The 22,074-nt window shown below is 57.3% G+C and overlaps 1 long non-coding RNA gene across 3 annotated transcripts in view; it reads left to right on the top strand.

The window, feature by feature from the left end:
* The window catches only part of LOC119243228 (uncharacterized), a 28,287-nt gene that overhangs the window by 3,851 nt on the left and 2,362 nt on the right, over nucleotides 1-22,074 (top strand). For all 3 annotated transcript variants that reach the window (XR_008551399.1, XR_008551398.1, XR_008551397.1), the window contains exons 2-3: nucleotides 2,583-2,683; nucleotides 2,775-2,970. This is a non-coding gene — a long non-coding RNA (uncharacterized LOC119243228). The remainder of the gene's footprint in view (nucleotides 1-2,582; nucleotides 2,684-2,774; nucleotides 2,971-22,074) is intronic.

Genomic DNA, 22,074 nt, shown 5'->3' with positions numbered 1-22,074 from the left:
GTCTCACGAAGCCGCAGCAGGAACTTCGCAGACGCTCAGGCAAGCAAGCGAGAAGAGGCAGATTTGTTTATAGAAAGAAAAAGTTTATTGAGGAGAAAAAGAGCAGAAATAAAGTGGGACTCCCAGGCCAGGGAACCAGGCCTGGGAGGGGCAAGGAAGCCAAAGTGGAGTCGTGTCTCAGGGAATATATACCTTATTTCCCTCATTATTCTAAAGCTCCACCAGTCTCTTTGTGATTGCTTAGTTCTCGGCTGTCTCACTTAATCTGCTACTGAGTGGGGATCTTTACTTTCCTTATCTAACAGCTTTTTCTTTCCCCATTTGTTGCATCTTTAAATTTATGGCCCAGTCTTCTGGATGGGCATCCCTGCATTGAAGTTAAACAGCTGCCCTTCTAATGTGTCCATAAATTAAACCATTCTCCATTTCTCCAATCTCCGCCTCCCTTTACCACCTGAAGGAAACCAGGACTAGCATTAACAATGTTGTCCTTGGTCTTGGGATGTTTGTTTTTCCTAGTGGAATGAGTTACTTTCCCTTGGTTGTCCTTATCTCTGAAGCCTCCCTAAATTCTTCAGAGGTCCCCTCCTGCACTGTCCCTGAAACTGCCTAATAACACTAGCTTGCCCTGTCTCAGGATGAAATAACGCATTCAGAATAGAGATAAAATATATGGGTCACAAATATCCTAACCTGCAGGATTCTCCTACAGAGACAAGAGAGTAAAAATGTTCTTCCCAAACAAAAGCTGAAGAAGTGGTCCACTAACAAATCTTCCCTGAAAGAAATGTTTAAAAGAGATCCCTTGTATAATTTAAAGAGAAAAGAAAAAAAGAAAAAAGAAAAAGCTGAGCAGGGAAGTAGAACCAGACAACTAAAGTGAAAGTGGCAGTAGAAGATCCTCTATAGAGCTCAACAATCCAAAGGCAGAGAGAGGCCACCCAAAGGCAGAGAGAGGCCAGCCAAGATTGCACAGTCCCCAGGAGACCCGTCTGAGCCCCCAAAATAAACACAGGCTCCTGGCTCAAGGCTGAATATTACACCAAACCACAGGACAGACACAGGGATGTCAGAGTCTGGGCCAAAGTGTATTGTGCTGCACCATGATGTGCAATGAGAAACATTCTATGTGGAGCCGAGAGCCTTCATTTTTCTCACAATGTATTTTGAATAGCAGCTGCTTTGTAATGTTTGCACTAGGATCCATTTCCAGATCTGCAGGTAAATGATGTTTTAGTCGTGCTTTTATTTAATTTTTTTAAGATTTATTTATTTTTATACAAGAACCAGGGTACAGGCCAGATGCACTGGAGGGTGAGAGGATTCACCAGAGACAGAGCGGGGAACAGAACAGGCAGACTGACGAAATATACACTGCTGAAGGGAGCAGCAGGCAAGACAGGAGAGGTCTGTTGCGCCATGTGGGAGTCTCGTCAGCCGACCAGGATTGAACCGGCACTGCAGAGGCTGCGGACAGCCTCACAGTGCGGCGCTCAACCACCTGTGCCACCAGGAAGGCCAATTTTTACTTATTTTTTTAAACAGATTTCTTTACTTATGAACATAAGAGCTGGGGTGCAGCCAGAGGTGCGGGGGTGGGGGTAAGGGGATTCACCAGAGACAGAGTGGGGAACAGAACAGGTGGACTGTCTGCAATCCACTGCTGAGGGGAGCAGCGGGGAGACAGGAGAGGTCTGCGGCACCGTGCGGGTCACCTACCCGGCTGGGGATGTGATGTTGGCACCAGATGACGTGACGAGTCCCTTCATGGTCGCCAAAATGTTGTAGGTTGTAGAGTGTGTGCGGGTCCCGGGGGTCACTCTGGGAAAGGTGCCCCCAGAGCTCCCATTACAGCAGGACACAGCGAGTTCCCCAGCCACGTTTCTCCACGAGACAGAGACACTAGTTACATTAAAGGGCAGATTTAGGGCCTCCCCTGCTGGCACAGCGGTTGAGCGCTGGGCTGAGGGGCTGCCCAAAGCCTCTGCAGCGCCTGTTCGTTCCCTGGCCGCTGGCGAGGGTCCCACAAAAAAGCAAAACAAAAAACAGGGCAGGTTTATGAGGGAAAGGGAAAGGGACAGGTTTCACTGAAAGAGGCCTGCATGGTTGCAGGCGGGCGGCCTTGACAGGTCACGGCAGGCAGGAGGCTGCTGCCCTGCGGAGGGAGAGAGTTGGTGAGAAGAGGCACCTGCATAGTCACGGGTGGGCAGATGGACGGCTGCCCCGAGCCCGTGCAGAGACTGCCCTGATACAGCCCTTTTCTCTTTGGGAGGGTCACTCCTCCGTGGAGTGGCTGCTTGTTGCTGATGTCGGTAACAGGCAACACTAGAAAGGGACCAGAGATTCCAGGGTGGGCCCAATCTCCATATCCTTCCCCTCAGGCCTGTGCGCCACTCCCTAGAGCATCTGGGATCCTGCTCGGGTCTCCTGCCTTGTGACAAGGCACTGGCGTCTAAGGGTCCGACCTCCACAGCTGGGTTAATGGTCCTGTTATTCCCCTCGACCCCCACCTCCTTGCGTGAGTCAGGTTTTAGTCACGTGAGGCCTCCCTTTCCAGTCTTTCCATTCTTGCCCTCCATCAGATGGAACTCGTGCAGCAGAGGCTGCAGATGGCTTCGCAGTGCTGTGCTTAATCCCTGCGCCATCAGAGAGGCCCCACGCCTTGCTTTTATGTCAGCTTCAGGTAAGGGGACTTTTAACAACGGTTAAAAAAAATCTTTCCCAGAAATTCAAGCAACCTTGTTTGCTGTTTTAATGACTTTCGGATATTTTAGGGTCTGGCTGCGGCAGACACTGTCGGTGAAAGGCTGGAAGTCCTGGAGCTTGCAACAGACCTGCCTGTGCCTTCTGCCCCAGCCCACTGTGACCTGCTCATTAGCTGGAGTTATGTTGGGACAAGGCCTGGGGGTGGACTAAAAGTTTCAGGGAGTGACTGGCCAGGAGCCTGACTTGTGCCCCCCAGATGACCAGGTGAGCTCTTAGAAGTCTCCTGCTTCTCTACTCCCTGCTTGCTTCAAGTTGCAAATGTGCCCCTGCTGGGGCCATGGGTACTCTGTCGCCCAATGGCTCAGGGCTCAGACTTTGGAAAAAGATCACCTCTGGGCCTGCGGGATAAATAAAGATGAAATTTTTCCATAACCTCTCACAATCTAAAAATCAAAAGGTAGAAGGTCCTAACTCTAAATGCAAATAAAGCGAGATGTGTTAAGAATTGTATATAAAACAGGGCCTCCCCTGGTGGTGTAGGCGGTTGAGCACAGCGCTGTGAAGCTGTCTACAGCCTCTGCAGCACCAGTTCGATCCCGGCTGGCCAGAGAAGGTTCCACATATGGCAAAGCAGACCTCTCGTGTCATGCCCGCTGCTCCCCTCAGAGTGCATTTCAGTCAGTCAGTCTGCCTGTTCTGTTCCCCACTCTGTCTCTGATGAATCCTCTCACCCCCCACAACTCTGGCCTGTACCCCAGTTCTTGTGTGCATAAATAAGTAAATCTTAAAAGATTATTTATGCACTCAAGAACTGGGTTGTAAGCCAGACATGGGCGTTGTGTTAGAGAGGTTTCACCAGAGACAGAGTTGGGGGCAGAACAGACAAACTGACTGAAACACACTGCTGAGGGGCGCAGCCGGGAGACACGAGGGGTCTGCACGTCATGTGGGCTGCTCCAAGGCCGGCGGGATTGACCTGGCGCTGCGGAGGCTGCGGACAGCTCCACAGGCTGCGCCCAACCCACTGCGCCACTGGGGAGGCCCTAAAATACATTTTCAATGGAAATAGTAATTTTAATTTTGGAAATGACCTAAGGAAATGCTTTCAAATTCCGATAAATCTGTATGTGTAACAATGTTCAATAACACTTTATTTACAGTAAAATGATTCAAAACTATCCAAATAAAAACCCCCAATATACACAAAATTAAATGTAAAAGCTAGATACAGTAACACTGAACAGTCTTTAATGGCGTGGAAAGTCCTTATGTTAGTGTTAAATGTTGAAAGTGGAGAATCCTGGCAGTGCTGTGATCCCACCACGGAAGAAACATATTAATGACATGCCCTCTCCTTACCCCTCACCCGTGAGGAGAACACAAGGTGAACACCTGCAGGGAGCGCACTGTGACACCACAGGGAGAGTCAACAGTCCAGCACGCTCAGGGATGGGCCCGCCCCTGCGCTCCTCCCGGCCCAACAAGCCCCGGAGCCCCCGCGTCCAGCCCTTCCCCGCCGGCCCGAGTTCCCTGCGCGTGGCCCCGTCCCCGCCTCGCCAGCCCCACCGCGGCCCGGCCAGAGAGTCCACGGCCCCGAGAAGGACGCAGCATCCCCGCCCGCTCCGCTCTCCTTGCCGGACTCGGTGAGCGCGGCCAGGAAGCGCCTCTGCTCCCGCCGCGGGCCCCCGCCGCCTCCTGAGTCTCCAGGTGCGGGACCCGGCGCGCTGCCCGAGAGGGGCGCGCTGGGGGCCCTGTCGGCCTTGGGGAGCCACTGGTGAGCGGAGAGGATGGGGAGAAGGGGGACGCGGAGGGCGGTTGGGGAGGCCCCTCCACGCAGCCTCTCTCGCGTCTCCTGCTCCAGCCGCACATCTGGCGCCGGTTCCTTCCGTGTGGGGGCCCACAGAGGCGGGGTTCAGGCTCCCCCCCAGGGCAGGAAGTGAGTCCAAGGGGTCACCTGCACCTGTGGCCCCGGTCTCGGGGGGGGGGGTCGCGGCCCTTTCGCGCCCACGGAGCCGCGTCCGGGAAGAGCGTCCTGCCCAGCGCGGCCCTCGGCGTCCAGGACCCCGCTCCAGGGCGGGGCTCCGGGGAGGGGCTCCCCTGCTTTCCGGGCTCGGGGGCCTCGAGCCTCCCAGCCCCAACTATTGGCCCCGGAAAACTGAGCTGAGGGCACGGCTGCACTTTCGTCCCCGACGCAGCGCCCGCCCGGCCGAGGAGCCTGACCCGCCCGCCTCTGGTGCCTCCGCGCCCCAACATGACCTGGTGACTGTGCCGAGAGCCCGCGCGCGCCCGCGGACCTTCCCTGCACCCCTCGCCCCTCCTGCCCGGCCTCCTGAGCCTGGGGGGTCCCGCGCACTTGCTCAGGCTCCGGTCCCACTAGTGGACTCGGTCTGGGCGGCGGCGGCGGCTGCGCTCGTGTCCGTCAGTCCGTCTCGAGGGCGACCCCGGCCCGCCGGTGGCCTCGTCCCGTCAGTGGAGGCCCGCGGGGACCCTGGGGCTCGCCGGGGAAGAAGCTTCTCGGCACAGACGCCGCGCTCCCCGCGTGGGCCAGTCCCTGATGGCGCCGCCCCGTCCCCAGGACAGACCCCGCGGCGGGCGCGGGAAGGAGGGGGCGGCGGGGCGAGAGCTCGCTGCGCATCGAGACGGTTCCCGGGCACCCCTGGGCGCTTCTTCCCCGGAGACCCCCGGCGCCCCCCTATTCTGCCCCCTCGGGGTCCCGCTGGCGGCGAGCCAAGCGTGCGGGGCTGCAGGCGTCGGAGCGCGGGCGGGTCTGTCATCGTCACCCGTGCTCGAACTGGGGAGCCCCCGACGTTTGCGGGGAAATCGCTCGTCCCAGCGGTGGGGAATCGGCCAAGCCCGCGAGGTGACCGGCGAGGGCTGGACGCGCAGCTGGGGCGCGCGAGGGCCGCGTCTGTCGGGCGGAGGGCGCCGAGGGCCGCTGTGTGACTCGGGGTCGGCGCCTCCGCCTCTCTGGTCCTCGCGCGGGCCCCGCCCCAGGCCCCGCCCCCGCGGACACGCCCCGCTCCCGGCCCGCCTCGGGCTTCTGGGAGTGGTAGTCTCGGCGGGCGCGGCGCCTTCTTGGATGTTGTAGTTCCCGGGCAAGGGCGCCTCCTGGATGCCTCGCCCCCCACCCCCCGGCCACGCGCCGGGACTGGGGTCTCCGGGCCGAGGAGAAGCGGCCCGAACTCGCCGCGCCACGCGGAGGCCGTCCCTATCCCGCGGCGCGGGACCCGGACGGGGAGGGCGCGGCTGCGCGAGTGCGCGTCTGTTCCCTCGGGGTGCAGAGGCGGGGCGACCCCCAAGCCAGCCCCTTCCTCCCCTCCCCCGCCCGCCCGCCCGTCCGTCAGTCCTCTCCCCGATGCCCGCTGCTTCCCCCGGGAGGAGAGGGGTGCAGCAGGAGGGCGCGGGGACCCCAGTACGGGGGGGGCCCACACCGGCCCGCGCCCGCAGCGCCCGGGGCCCTGCGCGATCTGACCCTGGCCCGCGTGGCCGCCGCTACCCGGCGCCACCCTGCCCGGGCCTGGGCCCCGCTCCCCGCTCCCCTCGCCGCCCCGCCCCGCCCCGCCCCGCCCCGCCCCGCCCCGGCCAGGGCCCCGCCTCCCTGCGCGCGCCCCCGCTCCGCCAGCTCCCCACGAAGCTGCTGCTCCCGGCACGAAGGGCACCGGCTCGGGTTTCCCTTTTCTGCCCTGCAGGTCCGGAACCGAGACTGCGGCGGAGCCGCCGGGAGCGGGACGGGACGCACGGGCTGCGGCCCCGAGGCGGAGCGACTGGCCGCGCCGGCACTTCCCGCGGGCTGGAGGGTGAAGACAGCATGGCGGCGGAGTCGGGAAGCCCTGGGGGCGCGGGGGGCGGGGTTCGGCCCTCCAGGCTCAGCGGCACCACACACCGAAGGACCCCACCCCTTCCAGAAGCCGCCGCCTTCGGGGCGCCCCGCTGCCGCAGCACCGGTGGCCCACTGGGCGCAGGTCCGCCGCGGCCTCCCTCGGAGCCATAATCACAGCAGGACCCCAACATCATCTCACCGGTCACAGCCCCGTGCTGCGCAACTTGTGCAGTCTAAAAATAACCAGCCACCCCTCCCCGGGCACTGAGCTCCCACCAGGTGCTAAGTCCCCCTCAGAGGCACCGAGTCCCCCCAGAGTCCTCCCAGGGACCCCCCAGGCACCATGTCTGTGGTCCCCTGGCCGCCTCTGCCCTATTTCCCCTAAGTCCGGGTAAGCGAGGGTTCGTGTGAATATTCGCTCATTTGCCTGAATGTGCCCCCCCCAGGGGCGGCCCCTGGGGATCCCGTTCATTCTCTGACACCCTACACATGGGGCACCCCGAGGTGCCCACAGTCTGGGCACAACGTCAACTGACGAACTGCCCTGTGTCTAGGACAACAGGTCTACACAAAAATCCCACGTTTAAAAAAACGAGATTTTCCAATTATACTGAAAAGTGTAAAGTGTGGTGCATTCCCTAATCCAACATCTTTGAAATTTAAAACATTACCAAGAAAAACAAGAGTTTACTAGGCTTTATAACAGATAAATGATTTTAAAATAGGTCATGGAAATATGTTTCCAAATTTATTTTGAAATAAATTATAAGATCTGACCTCGCTTCGGTGGTAAATACCTTTGCTTGCGTGTCTAACCAAAATCATCTCCTAAACAACCGCAACGTCATCCCAACAGAATGAATCTCTTCTTATCCCTGTACAATCCATATTCAGGTTCCCTTGTTCCACCCCTAAAAGTTTGAAAAACATGATTTATTTGAAAATAAGTTAAGCACCAGGGATCTGCGGGTGTATATCTGGAGGAGGAGAGTCCAGACCGGGGAGGCCACTCAGCTCAGCTCAGCCAAGGAACCAGGGACTGTTGGACTTTTTGCTTCCGTTCTAACATCACCTGCACTGGCCCTGGCACACAGTAGGTCCTCAGAAAACATCAGGGGAAATGAGTAAGTGGGGAAAGCCCTGGCCTGGCCCTGGTGCCCAGGGCCTGAATCTCCCCTGTACTCTGGATGTCACCCGGGCTTCAGCACACAGTGGGCCCTCAGGAAGAATAAGTCCTGGGGTGAAAGGATGCAGGTGAGCATCCACAGCACTAGCCCTGGGGGCCCTCCAAGTCAGAAGGCAAGCGTTGCGGTTCTTTCCTGCGCCCGGCCACTGGCACACAGTAGCCGGCTGGGAGGGCCCCAAGGAGCCGCCCCGCCAGGGAGCCTCCCCAGGACCGTGAGCGCAGCTGCGAGGCTCGGCGTCAGAGGAGGGTCCTGGTACCGCCAGCTGAGCCGAGCCTTGAGGACACCGGCGGGCGCGGAGGGCGGCCCTGTCCCCAGAGGCGCGCGCGCAAAGGTGGCCGCGCAGGCGGAGCGACCCCAGGGGAGGGCCCGAGGCCACCGCCGGCGGCCGCCCAGCAAGAAGCCTGACCTCGGGGCCGCCCCCAGCCCCCAGGCGGGCGCCAGACACCCGCTCCCCAATTCCTGCCGACGGGGAAGGGACTCCCCGCCGCCTCCGCCCCCGCTTCCCAGGTCCGAGGCCATTGGGTCGTGTCCTGCGTCCTCACGTGGCTCGTGCTGGTGCGCGCCGACCCCACCGCCTCGCCTCGGCCGCCCGGTCTCGGCGTCTCCCCGGGAGCGCGGCCGCTGGGACCAGCTAGAGCCGCGCGCGAGGCGGAGCCGGGCTGGAGTGGGGGGCGTGGGCGCCCCCTGACGGCCGCGTAGACGGCGCCTGCCCACCCCCCACGCCCACCCGCGAAGGGAGTGGATTTGGCGGCGGCGCCCGGCGCGCGGTTCCGGGAGGCCGGGGCGCGCGGGCGGGACGGGCCGGTCGGGCGGGCTGCGCGCGAGGCGTCCGACGCCGGGGGATTGTGAGCGCAGCTGTGCAAGGCCAGGCAGCGAGCTCGCCGGGGCTGCGCGCAGCGCGGGTCGACCAGCTCTCCGCGGGGGCAGCGCCTCCTCCCGCAGGCCACCGGGACCTGCACAGCGCGGGGCGCACCTCTGCGGGAGGGTCCCGGGGGAGGCAGCGGCTGTCCCGCGCCCGGGGCTGCATCTCCGTCGGCCCGACTGCCGCGTACCGTCCCGGGGGAGGGAGCCCCGGGGGTGTGAGGGACCACCGGGGTCCAGCCCCGCTGCCGCGCCCGGAGGTCGGAGATGCCGCCGCTGTTCACCCCAAGTCTCCCGCAGGAGCCGCGGGGTCGGGGGCCGCGAATCAAGCGGGGTCCGTGACCCTAGGGTCGGGCCGGGGGCTGGGGGCCGAGTGCTGCGGGTGGGGGCGGCTCCTGAACGGGGACGAGGCCGCGAGCCGCGAGCCTGGGGTGTCTGGAGCCCGAGCCTGCACAGCATCCGCGAGTGATGGGGGGCGGGGGCCGAGCCCCCCGCGAACTCGTCGCAGCCGGCCGGGGAGCTGGGGCGGGCGCTGTCGCGGGGGCGGGCGCCGGGGTCGCGGGCGGGGGCGGGCGGGACCCGCGAGGTGCGAGCTTCGCGCCGAACCCGAGGAAAGACCGGAGCCGGGGCCGCGAATCGGGGCCGGCGCGTGGGCTGAAGCCAGGGGCCCGGGGCCGGATCCCAGGATCCCGGAGTCTCAGGACTCGGGTCTCCGGCGGGGTTGGGCCGAAGCCGCCCTGGGGGAGGGCCGCGGGGGGAGCCGGGCCGGCAGCGCCCCAAGTGCGGAGAGGCCCCAAGATGGCCGAGGCTGGACGGCCCCGCCGCGGGGCCCCGGCTCCTCCTCTGGCCCGAGGTCGACCAGAAGCCCCCGCGCACACCGGGGAGGTGGCAAAGCGGTCGTGCGGGGAGGCGGCAAAGGGGTCGCGCGGGGCAAAGGGGCCGGGGTTCGGGCCGCAGCTCCAGGGGCTCGCGGGCTCGGCCCCGCCCCTGGGCGCTGAGGTTTTTCTGGCCCCAAATCGGCGCTTTTTGCCGCCAGAGTATCAGCGGCTGCTCTCTTGGGGCGGAACCCCGCGCGTGCCCTCGCCGGTGTCCGTTTTCCGGCGTCTCCGCAAACCCGCGCCCTCGCTATGGTGTCTCAGAGCTCCGCACCGCGCGCCGCAGCAGCACCCGCCCACGGTGGAAGCACAGCCGGCTGCCACACACGGTCTCCCGGCGGGTGCTGCCGCTGCCCAAAGGCGGGGTGAGTGTGCCAAGCGGGCAACAGGCGCCATGGCCAGACCGGTGCTCAGCCTCTGAGAAGCCGCGGAGTCTGCAATAAGCGTCTCCATCTTGGAGTAGCTGGGGGTGCTGCCCGGCAGGGCTGTGAGTTTCCTGCACGTTCCCCAAAACCTGATCAGGGTAGTGGTGCGCACCCCACAACGCACCCCACACCTCGAGCTGGTGAGGGGGGCACTCCCAGTGGGGTTGGAAGTCTTGTTTCAAGACTAGGATAACACTTAGCCCCCCAACTGCTATGGTGAGCCCTGGGGCCTGCACCAGCCCTTCCTTTGAGGGGCGCCTTGTCAGATGTGGAACCCTGTGCCCACAAGGCGGGCTCAAGCAAAAACGGACTTGTAGGGAAAATGCCTCCGGCCTGAGGCTGCTGCTGGGTCAGACCTTGCGCCAACACCCTTGTTGGTGGCTGCTCCCCATGCTGTGAATGTGGAGCACTGGGGCTGGGAGGAGGCGGGTGTCCTGGCGGGTGCATGTTTTCTGGGGCTATGCCTCTGTGTGCTCCAGGGCCCTCAGCCCCTGCCTGTGGCCTCTACTGTGTGCCCCAATGGCTCAGGACTTGCTCCTCTTCTGTGCTCCTGTTTGCTTGTCTACAGGGCCTGGCCCCCAGTGTGCCTCGCTGTTCTGATGCCCTGAAAGGAGCAGCGGGTGCTGCCCTGGCCTTGTGTCCCTGTGGCCCTGCCTGCTGTGGTGCTGGCCTCAGACCAAGTTGGGGTTGATGGAGTGTCCACAGCTGCACACCTCAGTGGTGTGGCTCCTCAGGGAGCTTGCCCTCCCCTCCTGGAGGGTCAGTCATACAGTTGCCAATGTCATGAGCTGACCCCCCTGTGCATATACAGCCTCAGAGTTGGGCCCTCCGGGCCTCTGTGGCCTTTCTTGTCTTGGTCTTCTCTGGCCATACTCTGTGCTGCCCTGGCCACTACCTGGCTCTTGGCTTACACTGTGCCAGGGTCTCTGGGCTCCCTCCCAAGGCAACTAGCCACCTGGGATGCAATGAAGAGGGCCCTTGTGTTCTACAACCGATGTTCACCGAGCACTCAAGCTGTAGGGGGACCTGAGGTAAGTCTTGTGCTTGGGGTCAGTCTTTTTGGCCCTCAGGCTGTGGGTACCTGTGGCTGCTAGCTGGGCAGCTCATGGTTGGTGTGGCTGCTGGATACACCCTCAGTGGGGTGTCATGCTACCTGGGCCCTCACTTTGGAAAGAGCCAGTGTGTTGAGCCACCTGGACCCATGGGGCTGTTTTTGGGCTAGAGGGCAGCCTTTGTGTGGTGCTGCTGGAGCAGGAGATGCCAGAGAAAGGAGGAGCCCCATGTTGCCAGCTCCAGTGTGCAAGAGAGGCCTGTGGGGGCAGCTGGTGCTGGTGGGGCTCCAGGAGTGCCTGCCTGTGGGCAGTGCCCAGGCCACCACAGCCCCATGGGGGCTATAGTGTCACAGTAGATCCAGCAAAGGTGGTAACTGGAGGTCCATGGGGGCCTGGGGTTGGCTGAACCTGTGTTGCCTGCAAGTGTCAGAGGCCTGGAGTTCTGGGTGGTGGCCAGCAGCACCCATCTCCCACATGGTACTGCTTGCCCCAGGAGCTGGGGCCCTTAGGGTCCTGTGTGGCTGGTTGTAGAGTGGAGCCCTCCACTGGGCCCTATAGGGGAGGTGCCCCTGGTGGGCAGGTGGAAATCCAGCTCATGGTGACTGAGTGTTGTGTTGCCTGATGGGTCACTGCCCCCATCACTGAGGTTTGCAGCCTCCCTGAGTTTGGGTGGGCAGTGGGGGTGCTTGAACTGCCAAAGGCTCTTGTCCAAGCAGTTGGCTGTGCGCTGAGCCCTGCCTTGTGTGCATGGGTCAGTGCTGCTGTCACATAGTGGGGGCTGTTAGGTAAAGAGGAAGAGAAAGCTCTGAGCCCCCAGATGGCTGTTCCTCTTCCCTGATGCACATCAAGTGCTGGCTGAGCCCTGTATACAAGGCCCCTGGGGTGGCATCTTGCCCCCTGTGAGTGCTGCAGCCTGGACATGGGATTCCGGCTCTCAAGACAGTGGAGGGCCATGACAGGCAATGCCCCAGAGGTGCTGGGGCAGCTTCAGGCTCCAGCTGCCTTTAGAGGCTGGCCAACCATGGGGGTGGCTGTGGGAGCCCTTGCTTGTGCCTGCAGGGCTGGTGTTGCTGAAGCCTCCACGAGAGGGCACCTGGAGTCATGGAGGGCTGATGCCAGGGCTTGGCCCCATCCAGCTCAGTGGCTCTGTCCCCTGGTGCTGTGTGCCCCAGGGTTGTGCTGCCCTTACTGGACTGCCCCTGGAAGAGTGTTTAGCTTCAGCCCCATTGCAGTGGTGGCAGGGGTGCCTTGCCCATGTTGAGGGGGGCTGGGGGCCATGGCCATGGTCTGTCAGTGGTGAGCTCTGAGGGGTGGTGGCTCCTCTCTGCAGGCCCTTGCATCTCCTATGGCACCTTAGAAAGTGCCCTTTTTACTTGCTATGATAACCCTAACCCCAAGCAATGGTGTGGGCTGGGCTGACTCTGCTATGCCTGTGTGCTCCCTGTGGGGGTTGCCTCTGCTCATCAGTGGGGTGAGACTGCCGGGGCAGATGGACTCCTGGCAAGTGGGGAACAAGCACCGCGGCAAGCGTGGTCCAGGTGGCTCTGAGAGGCCACGGGGGCTGTGGGTGAGTGCTTTGGTCTGGGAGCAGCACTGGGGGCGGGTGCTTACAGGGCAGCTCTCCATGTTGCCTGCAGGCTCCCCAAGACCTGGTTGCGGGTGCAGTGGGTTGTGCCTACACTGTGTCCCATATGTGGGGCCCCTGGTCAATACTAAGTGAGCCATGGGCTCCTGCCTGGAATAGAGCAAAGGGGCCTCATGTTCTCCTAAGCTGCTGGGACCTGAGCTGCAGCCCATACCACCACCCCTCTTAAGAGGGTGTGCTGTCTGCGGTGGCCCCTGTGGGGCTACATGGTGTTCTCAAGCACAAATGCAGGTGCAGAACTGGCTCCCCTGAGCCCCGAGCTGTGGTGAGGCCAGGCCTCGTACCCAAGCCCATGGTTTGGGGGGCTGTTCCCTAGGCTGACTGAGGTGTAGCAGGGCTAGGAAGAGATGGGGGCTTGGGCTATCTGGGGTTGGAGGGGGGGGCTTCCATGCCTCTGAGCTCCTGCCTGTGGCCTCCGTGGCGTTGCCCCAGTGGCTTGGGGCCTGTTTTCCTCATGTGTTCCTGTTGAGGGGGCCTGACTCCCTAGGTTCCCCCTGTCCTGATGCCTCACTCCAAAGAGCAACATGTGGTTGCGGGTTGCTGCCTGTGCCTATGCTACCAGGGGGCTGTGGCTGTACCCCCTGTTGGCAAGGTGCCCCACCACACTTGGCAGGAGGTGGGCCCTGGACTTGTCTGTGTTATGGCCAAGGTGCATGTGTGCCTGTGCCGGGGACCAGCCTCCGACAAAACGTCTTGTCAGGGGTTCCTGAAAGGATGAGACGGCCTAGGCGAAAACGAAAGAACTGAAAACTTAAGGGCTGAGGGGAAGGGAATGAATAGACACCGACACTTGGTGAGGTGTTAGTATCTTCTGCCGAGAGACCCAGCAGGTCTTTATTTATTCATTATTAGTAATAATAATAAGAAAATACATTATCAAGTGTAAAGCATAAACAATTAGTATATTATGTTTCCCATAGACTACTGGCCCCTACAGGTCTCAGCTAGATGGCAGCTCTCAAGGTTAACAGATAATAAACCAAACCTAACATTAAAGCTACTTATTTTTTCATTCAGACAATTATTTAAAACAGTGAATAACCGCCAGTGCATCCCTATCAGCTAAAGCCTAAGCATCAAAGGACTATTCTATTCACATGACCTTCAGCCGGAGACCAGCTGCAGTTCAGCTATCAGAACTTTTTCTACCTAGAAATTCCTTAACTCAAATAGCTTCATATTAAAAACTTTCCCAAGAAACTTCAAGAGAAAACAAAATAGAAGGACCTACTATGATTATTGTATTGTAATGCTTGTCAGGCATGCTCAATAAGTTGTCTTCCATTGTCAAGTAGGCCAAATCGTTTAATAATTAATTTCTAATTTTCCATGCCGTTTATTTGCAATATACTGATGCATATAATATAGTGCCTAATGTACCTTTTTGGGAAATTTTTTCTTATTTATGACCAAGAACAAAAAGTGAAGGAATGTTAGATCTTCAACCTCACGGTGTGAGGCACAAGGAATCTTCAGCCCCACGGTGTGAGGCCCTTTGGCTTCGGCCCCACAGTGTGAGGCCCTTTGGGCTTCACTGCTTGCCAGTGTCTTATCTGGCTGGGGCATCAAGGCCTCCTGCAGCATGCCTGGAGTGCTCTGGACCCGCGGGCGGAGCCTGAGGTCTACGCTGGGACACCCGCTGCTCTTGTGAGTTGGCTGTTAAACCCTGGAGCCCCAGAAGCTGGGGGGGTGGGTAACCCTGCTCAGTGTGAGGGAAGCCTGTGCCCAGGTGCCCATGAGGAAACAAGGATCCACCCTGGTGCGTGAGTGCTTGCCTTCAGTCAGGCCCGCAGCCCACTCGCCCCCTGGCAGGGGCTGCTCGCTAGGAATGGCCCCATCCTCCTGCTGCAGCTCCGGGGTGCTTTGCCCCTTCCTTCCTGGATGGCAGGAGACGCCCCTGAGGGAGTGGGATGTGGGCGGCCGGAGTCCGGGGCACAGGTGGCTAGGTGTGTCGGTTCCTGGGGGAACCTACACGCGGCCGCTTGGGTCCCAGGAAGCGACACTGCGGGGCACAGCCAGACTGGGCACAGCCAGACTGGACGGGGCATGGCAGGGTTCAACGGGACGCGACGCGACAGGGCGGGGCAGGGTGCGGTGGGGAGCTACAGGACACGGGGGCAGGACGCCAAGACGGGACGGGAAGGGGCGGGGTGGGGTGGGACAGGACGCTATGCCACGCGGATACAGTGACCCTATTCAGATTTGTGTCCTTTCCCTTTAGATGCCCCTTTTTGTTGGAGTGACTGCACCCCAGGAGCACGATGGGGAGAGACCCCCCCATTTCAAACCTGCTTGTCTTCATTTCTCTAGCATAGCATTAAAAGGCCTTGGAATCCTAGTCAAGTGACATGAAGGGTCTCACTTTCACCATTTATTTGGGATTTCTTGCGTGAATCCCATATTCTCGGCAGAGCGACGCTCTATTTCCATGTCCAGTCACAGCTGCTGAGCTCAGAGAGCAAAAATTAGAAAAATAGACTCATCCTCGCAGGTTTTCCCCATTACCTTCATGGGCTTGGGACAGGGGCGGGCCAAAATAAGGCGTGCGCAGTGTCATAAGCCAACTTTGGGATGCTACAAATGGAAAGTCACCCTCAAATGTCCATGTCACACACACACACACACATGTCGTGATCCAGGCAGGCCGCAGCCAAGGCTTCCAGAAAGCTTGGGAAAGCGGTGGAGAGGCCACATTCCCACAGAGCCAAAAATCAAGAAAATGAGTTTTTGAGTCAATCCAGCCATTATGAGTTAGAAATAGGACGGTGTGACATAAAAACCTCGGGGCATCCAACTTCAGGAAGCTGCCGAGGCTGGTTCTACCACTGGATAATCTGTAGTCAGAGAACACAAAGGATTCAACCTCCACATTGACACGAGGAGTAGAAACACATTTTTTCAAACCCAAGAGCTAATCATGGGAAACATCGCAAAGCTGGAGGGAAATGGATATAAATCCATCCTGATGCTGTTTCTTTGGAGAAGCCAGAGTCAACTAATCCAACACTTACAAATCGACCAAAAAGGGAAGGGTAACATGGTAAAAATGAAGGCAAACATGGCAATGGCTGAGTGGGAGGATTTTCTAGCAACAAAATCCATCATGAGGATAAATAAAAAGCAACAGATACACGGCAGCCAAGAGTCAGCCCTCCCTGGCTCCAGGACGTGATCCCTCAACGGAGGCCTTTTTCCAAATGTCAAGGAACCGACTCTTTACAAGCAGATAAAAGGGTGAGTGAGTCCTCACATGACCCCGAATTCAACAGACAAGAGACTCCTCCGGAAACAAGAAGGGGGTTCAGTACCTGGAGAAATATCCTACGTCCCAAGGACACAGGTCAGGAAGCTACTAGCCCTGTCCACCCCCAGAGCTACCTCTGTCTACCTTCTGTGAGGTCCCGCTGCACCTCCAGCTGGGGCCACCGGGCGAATCCCTGCCCCCTCCTGCAGCAGGGTGGTCCCCAGGAAAGGGGGAGGTTCCCTGCCCCACCCAAGGGAGGGTGGAGCTGAGCAGGAAGAGAAGCTGCAGAAGAGACTAAGGAAGGAAGCAGGATGGAGCAAGGAGACCTGGAGGAGGCGCATGGAGCCTAGAGACACGTGAAGAAACTGCGCTTGTCTTTTGGTCGTGGACTGGGTGACACAGATGTGGGTGAGACCCGTGGGGAGGTGACAATGGCAGCTTTTATCTTGATGTTGATTTTGCTCTTTTCCTTCCGGGCTTGTCCGGTTGTTTGTGACCCTTTGCTGTGGGTCCCCACTGGAAGATGCTTTAGACTTGTAGCAGGCTTTGGGGCCTTGTTCTGGGCCGATCCCATATGGATGGACTTTTACCCACGAGGGGATGGGTAACTTTGGGTGCTTCATTTAGAAACTAGACTCTTTGCCTTACCTGTATTGTTTCCTAGTTTAATTAAAGTTCCTTCCCATTAAAGTCTCCTATGTTTTGTGTTGATGCGGCGGATGGCAGAACCCATTTAGAATAGGCAGGTTTGCAGGGTTTTTGGGCTGCCCCTCTCCCTGTCCTATAACAGATTTGGCGACCACGAAGATTTAGGACAGAGCCATCCGTGGTTAGTCAGCCCCATGGGGAAATTGAGCTTCCCTATGGCACTGGCTACCATAAGCGCAAATGTGATTTTTGGTTTCTCCAGTGTGTTTGTTTCATATGTCGATTTGCTGTTGAAAAAAACTGGCTTGGGCTTTGTGAAGATTCTGTGTGTCTGTATGTAATTTGTTTGTAGTGACTTGCTAAGACATTTGATTTTGTGGAAATTGTTCTGTGCCAGTTTTACTCAAAAGATTAGGCAGTACATTGGACCATGTGGCCAGATCAAAGATGGCGTCTGAGGCCACTTGGAACTTTTTTTTTCTTTCTTTTTGTAATCTCTGCTGTCTCATTAGCATTTCTAAAGGCAATAATGGTTCTTCAGTGGTATGTTGCTTTGTCTTTGACTACTTCCTGCCCTGTGTCTGATGGGTTTTGCAAGCCAACTGTGGAGCAGTGGTGTTTAAATTAGCAAATGTATGCCTGGGTGTTAAGGAAAGAGTAGCCTTAAGCAGTAACTGGTAATCTCTGGTATCCTTGATGGATTCTTGGAGATAACTTGAATTTTTGCAAAGTCTGGATCAGAAAAATTAACAAGATTTTGTCTGAGTCTGAAAGGATTTGCTGCTGTGAATTTTGTCTACACAATTTGTTTTGGGCATGTTTGCCATTTTTGTTATTTTTGAATAGTGGATTTGTTCAATTGCTGGTGTAAGACAAGATTCTAAGTTTCTGCTTCCTACTGAGGAAGGTCTGTTGTGGAAAGCACTCTTTAGGGTGCATCATGTAACTATACCAGGTTTTCATACCTGTGTTGTTGTTGTCCCTCCCTAGTGTGGGGGAGGTGTAATCTGTGCTTAGATGTTTAATCTGCTCTTTCAGCTTCTGTCCCAGAGTGGCTAACAGAAGTAAGGAGATGACTCCTTTTAATTGAAAGTTAATTACTGATAATTTGATTTTGCTTTTTCAGGTTCTATTCCAGGAAACCCAAGGAGTGCCTGCTTGGTGGCTAACAAGAGATGACTCCTTTTGCTTAAAAGTTAACTGTTAACTTTTATTCTTTCAGTTGCTGTACAGAATACCCCAGGATTGACTTCTAACAAAAAGTCTTCAACACTGAAAACCATAATGTGATAAACAAGGTCGTTTAACTCTTGTGATTAATAAAACTTTTCCTTCCTATTTCCAAAGTCTTAGGTTTGTAGGATGACAACCGGAAATTTTTCTGCCAGCAACACTCCACATTTTTTTTGGACTTTGACTTTTTTTTTCTGAGCCTATGGAGTAAAACTGCAGTTACATAACATATTCTACATGGCATAACTAAAAAAAAAAACTGTCTTTGTCTATACGTTGTATGTCTGTATGTCCTTGTGTCTAACTGTCTTGACCTCCAGTGATCGACAAATTGGTATACATGGTGCCCATAGACGTTGGAAAGGAAAAAAAAGAGTCTCCGGTTATGAGAAAAACAAAAAGTATATGTTATAGTTTGATTGTCAACATTGTGCTACTGAACTAAGCCGGTGCCTTCATAGAGATTGAATATTGTTGTTTCTGTTAATTTTCTGATATTTATGGCAAAGCTTCCCAGAAATCTAAATTCAAGTACAAATTTGGTGGCCTGTCATTTGACTGATGCAAGGAAATTTTGTGGAACCTCAGTAGAGCTCCTGAGACACTCCACGAAGTTTCTCCTTTTCCTCCTGGGAAAGCATTACATGAATTTGTTCTATTTGGCTTTTACCTAATGAAGTAAAACTGGAAGGGAAGCATTGTCACTTGGGAAAATGGTAAAACTTTGGTATGTACAAAATGTTAACAGTAGTATCTGGTATGTATGTAAATTGTCAATGGTGATTGTCACCTTGTAATATTGTATAATTCAATTGTTTCACATCTACAGAAATTGTTCTGGAAATATAGGGAAAAAGGTCTCAACAGATTCCTATTGATGGAACTGTTGAGAGTAAAACTTCTTACAAAGGGACTCAATAAGACCTGGAAATACACCTGACATTTACTAAGGTTTCTTTGACATAATACTGGAAATTTTTTTTTATGCATTTTGTCCTGAATCCACAAAGTTTTGTTTTGTTTTGTTTTGTTTTGTTTTGAGTAACCAGGATCTGCAGAAAGGTTGCAATTTTTTTTCCAGCAAAGCTAACTTGTCACATTTTCTCTCCCCTTGATACCAACACAGCATACAAATAGTGGTAGTAATTTTTGCTACTTATTTCAGAGTCTGTTTTTGCATAACTTCCATAGGGATTTTGTCTGTTTTAAAAAAAAAATTGGACGTGAGTTTGATTGTGTGGCTTTGTGTGGAGTTCTTCCAGAAAGTTGAAAAAGAGCTGAACCAAGAAGAGGAGAACCTGTTTGCCTTGTTTGTAGGGTTCCAGAGACCTCCAAAGAAGGTGAGGAAGCTTGCCTCCATTGGCAGGACTGGACAACCCGGCCAACGAAAATGCCCTGGTACCCTCGAGAAGAGGAAAGCCCAGGTGGAGTCTGATGAGACCAACTTTATACCTGAAGCCTACATCGACTGGATGCCACCGGTTCGCTCTCATCCTGTGTGGAGTATTTCAACAAAGTCAGCTAAAAAAATTGCTGTTGGTTGTTTCTGCCCTGTGATTTTATGCAAAAATGGGAAAAATGGTTTAAAGGTAGATTTAATTTGCAAACTTTTGCTATGCTGTTTAAAGTTTGGGATCAAGGTTGAGAGAATTCGTTTTTTGCATAAGTTGAACCATTTAACATTTTTTTCCCTGTGATTTTGATATATTTGCTATCTTGTTTTAGCCAATGCTCCAGATTTTTTTTTCTTTTGGCTTGGATAATGGACTATTTTTAAGTAATGAAACTGTCATACTGGACATTCATGGACAATGCTGCTGACTAATTGTTGCTTCTCTTACACACATTGTAACCCTGAAAAAAAACATGTCTCCTAAGACTACACCCTGAGATTTGTGCCACCATAGATATGGTGGAATAAAAATTAAAAGGGGGATTGCAAGCAGGGTGGTCCCCAGGAAAGGGGGAGGTTCCCTGCCCCACCCAAGGGAGGGTGGAGCTGAGCAGGAAGAGAAGCTGCAGAAGAGACTAAGGAAGGAAGCAGGATGGAGCAAGGAGACCTGGAGGAGGCGCATGGAGCCTAGAGACACGTGAAGAAACTGCGCTTGTCTTTTGGTCGTGGGACTGGTGACACAGATGGTGGTGAGACCCGTGGGAGGTGACAATGGCAGCTTTTATCTTGATGTTGATTTTGCTCTTTTCCTTCCGGGCTTGTCCGGTTGTTTGTGACCCTTTGCTGTGGGTCCCCACTGGAAGATGCTTTAGACTTGTAGCAGGCTTTGGGGCCTTGTTCTGGCCGATCCCATATGGATGGACTTTTACCACAGAGGGGATGGTAACTTTGGTGCTTCATTTAGAAACTAGACTCTTTGCCTACCTGTATTGTTTCCTAGTTTAATTAAAGTTCCTTCCCATTAAAGTCTCCTATGTTTTGTGTTGATGCGGCGGATGGCAGAACCCATTTAGAATAGGCAGGTTTGCAGGGTTTTTGGGCTGCCCCTCTCCCTGTCCTATAACACTCCCAGTGGGATAGAAAACATTTGCATCAAGGATGACTTCGTTCAGGACACGGGTGCAAAGCCCCCCAAAAGGTTAAACGCAACAAAAGTAATGTCCCGGTGTTGAGAGGGCACTTGGTCAGCCTCAGTGGCCTGTCCTGCTGCTAGGCCCGGTCACTTCCTCCCCGACACGCAGAACCCTTGGCGGCAGTGGCACCATGGTCAGAGGAAAAGCGCCAAGGGCATCCCAGTCAACACCAGAACAGGGAGAAGCACACACACACCACCAGGACGATGGCCGTCTGCTGGGGTGCTCTGGGCCACTCCAGGAAGCCCTGAAACAGAAGAGGGGGTGACAACGGCTGAGGGGGGGGGCTCCCCCGCTTGCAGGACGAGGATTAGGCCCAGGGATGGCTCGGCCTGGCACTTGCCTAGCTGTTGCGATGCCAGGAGGATGCGACGGGTGACAGATAAATACACAAGCCATGTCCAGGGTGCCTGGCAGAGGGCACGGTCACACGGTCCTGCCACAGCCACGCTGCCTGGGGGGACCGAAGGTCACCCTATCCACGGCGCCCTGACAGAGGGAAGGGGAGACTGTCCCTGAGAGGCGGCTCCACGTGTTCCCCACTAGCAAGGCTTGCGGTGCTAGAGGCCGGTCTGACCCCAGGTTTCTCCACCAAACCCTCTCCTGAGCTCCCTCTGGCTCCCGCCTCTCCCTGGGGATGGCATGGGCCTCTTGCCATTTACGGAGCCCTAGTAGCCCCAAATCCCTTCACCCCACCCCAAAAGCTCCCCGCAACGTCCTTTCATCTCTGCTGGGGCCCTTCCAAGCTGAGCTCCACCTGTCGCTTCCCCCACCACACACACCCCAAGGCTGCCCAGCTCCCCCCTCTCAACTTGGTATTCTGCTCTCCACCTGTGCCTCGCCCCCAGTCCCGGGGCGCAGAAACTCGCTTGAGCTCCTGTGTGGCCTGACTGAGCCCGTCCAGGCGACTCAGCTGGGGGCGGGTGGTGCTCGGCTCCCCCTGGGGAGAGAGGGGTCCGGCTTTCCCGCCACTTGCGTCGTGGCCCCCCGCCCCTGTCCCGGCCCCTCCCGCCGCCCGCGGGTCCCCGCGAAGACTCCCCTCCCCAGCCAGACCCAGGCCAGGTTCTGCGGAGCCGGCGCCGCAGCCACCGCGGGGTGCGCAGGCGCCGGGGAGGCGCGGGCGGGAGGGGAGGCCGGCGCGGCCGGGGCAGCAGGGGAGGGGGCGCGTCCCCGCCCGGGTCCCGGGGAGCGTGCGCCCTTCGGGGCGGAGCGGGGCGCGGGGACTGCGGCCTTCCGGTCCGCGGCTCCGTTTGGGGGGCTGTGGTCGCGGCGCGCGGGCGCTGGGGCCACACTGGGGCGTGGGCCAGGACCGCGCGTGGGACGCCCGCAGGGGCCGGACGTCGTGTGGCCGCCCGGGGCGGCTCTGGGGTCCGCAGCTCAGCGGGGGAGGGCGGGAGCAGGGTGTGGTAGGCGGGCCCGCGAGGCGGGCAACCGCCGGGTCAGGGGCCGCTTCGCCCATTGTTACTTACTGCGCCCTTCCCTGGGCCTGGGCCTGTCGACCTCCGTGCCTCAGTTCCCGTCCTGATGGGGGCGGAGCCATCGCGCCCGCGCCGGGAAAGCGAAAGCCGCGCAGCCAGGACCTGACGCGCACCGGTCACCGCCCTTTGCATCTCCCCTTTCCGCCAGATTCCCACAAGGCCATCCATGGCAGGGAAAGCCCCCTTTTTCCCTGTGACCTTGAAGTGCAGAGCGCGCTCCCTCCCGCGTCCCAGTCCCTCCCCCCTCCCGGCGCCCAGGGGTTTTCACAGGGGGCCTCCTGGACTGCCGCCCCCCGCCAGGGCTCGGGTCTGGG

The sequence above is a fragment of the Talpa occidentalis genome, unplaced genomic scaffold (genome assembly GCF_014898055.3).
Source record: "Talpa occidentalis isolate TD23 unplaced genomic scaffold, MPIMG_talOcc4v2.1 talOcc4.13, whole genome shotgun sequence".
Taxonomy (NCBI): Eukaryota; Metazoa; Chordata; class Mammalia; order Eulipotyphla; family Talpidae; genus Talpa; species Talpa occidentalis.
The sequence above is the reverse complement of the archived record's forward strand: the minus strand, read 5'-3'. Positions and strand labels throughout refer to the sequence as shown.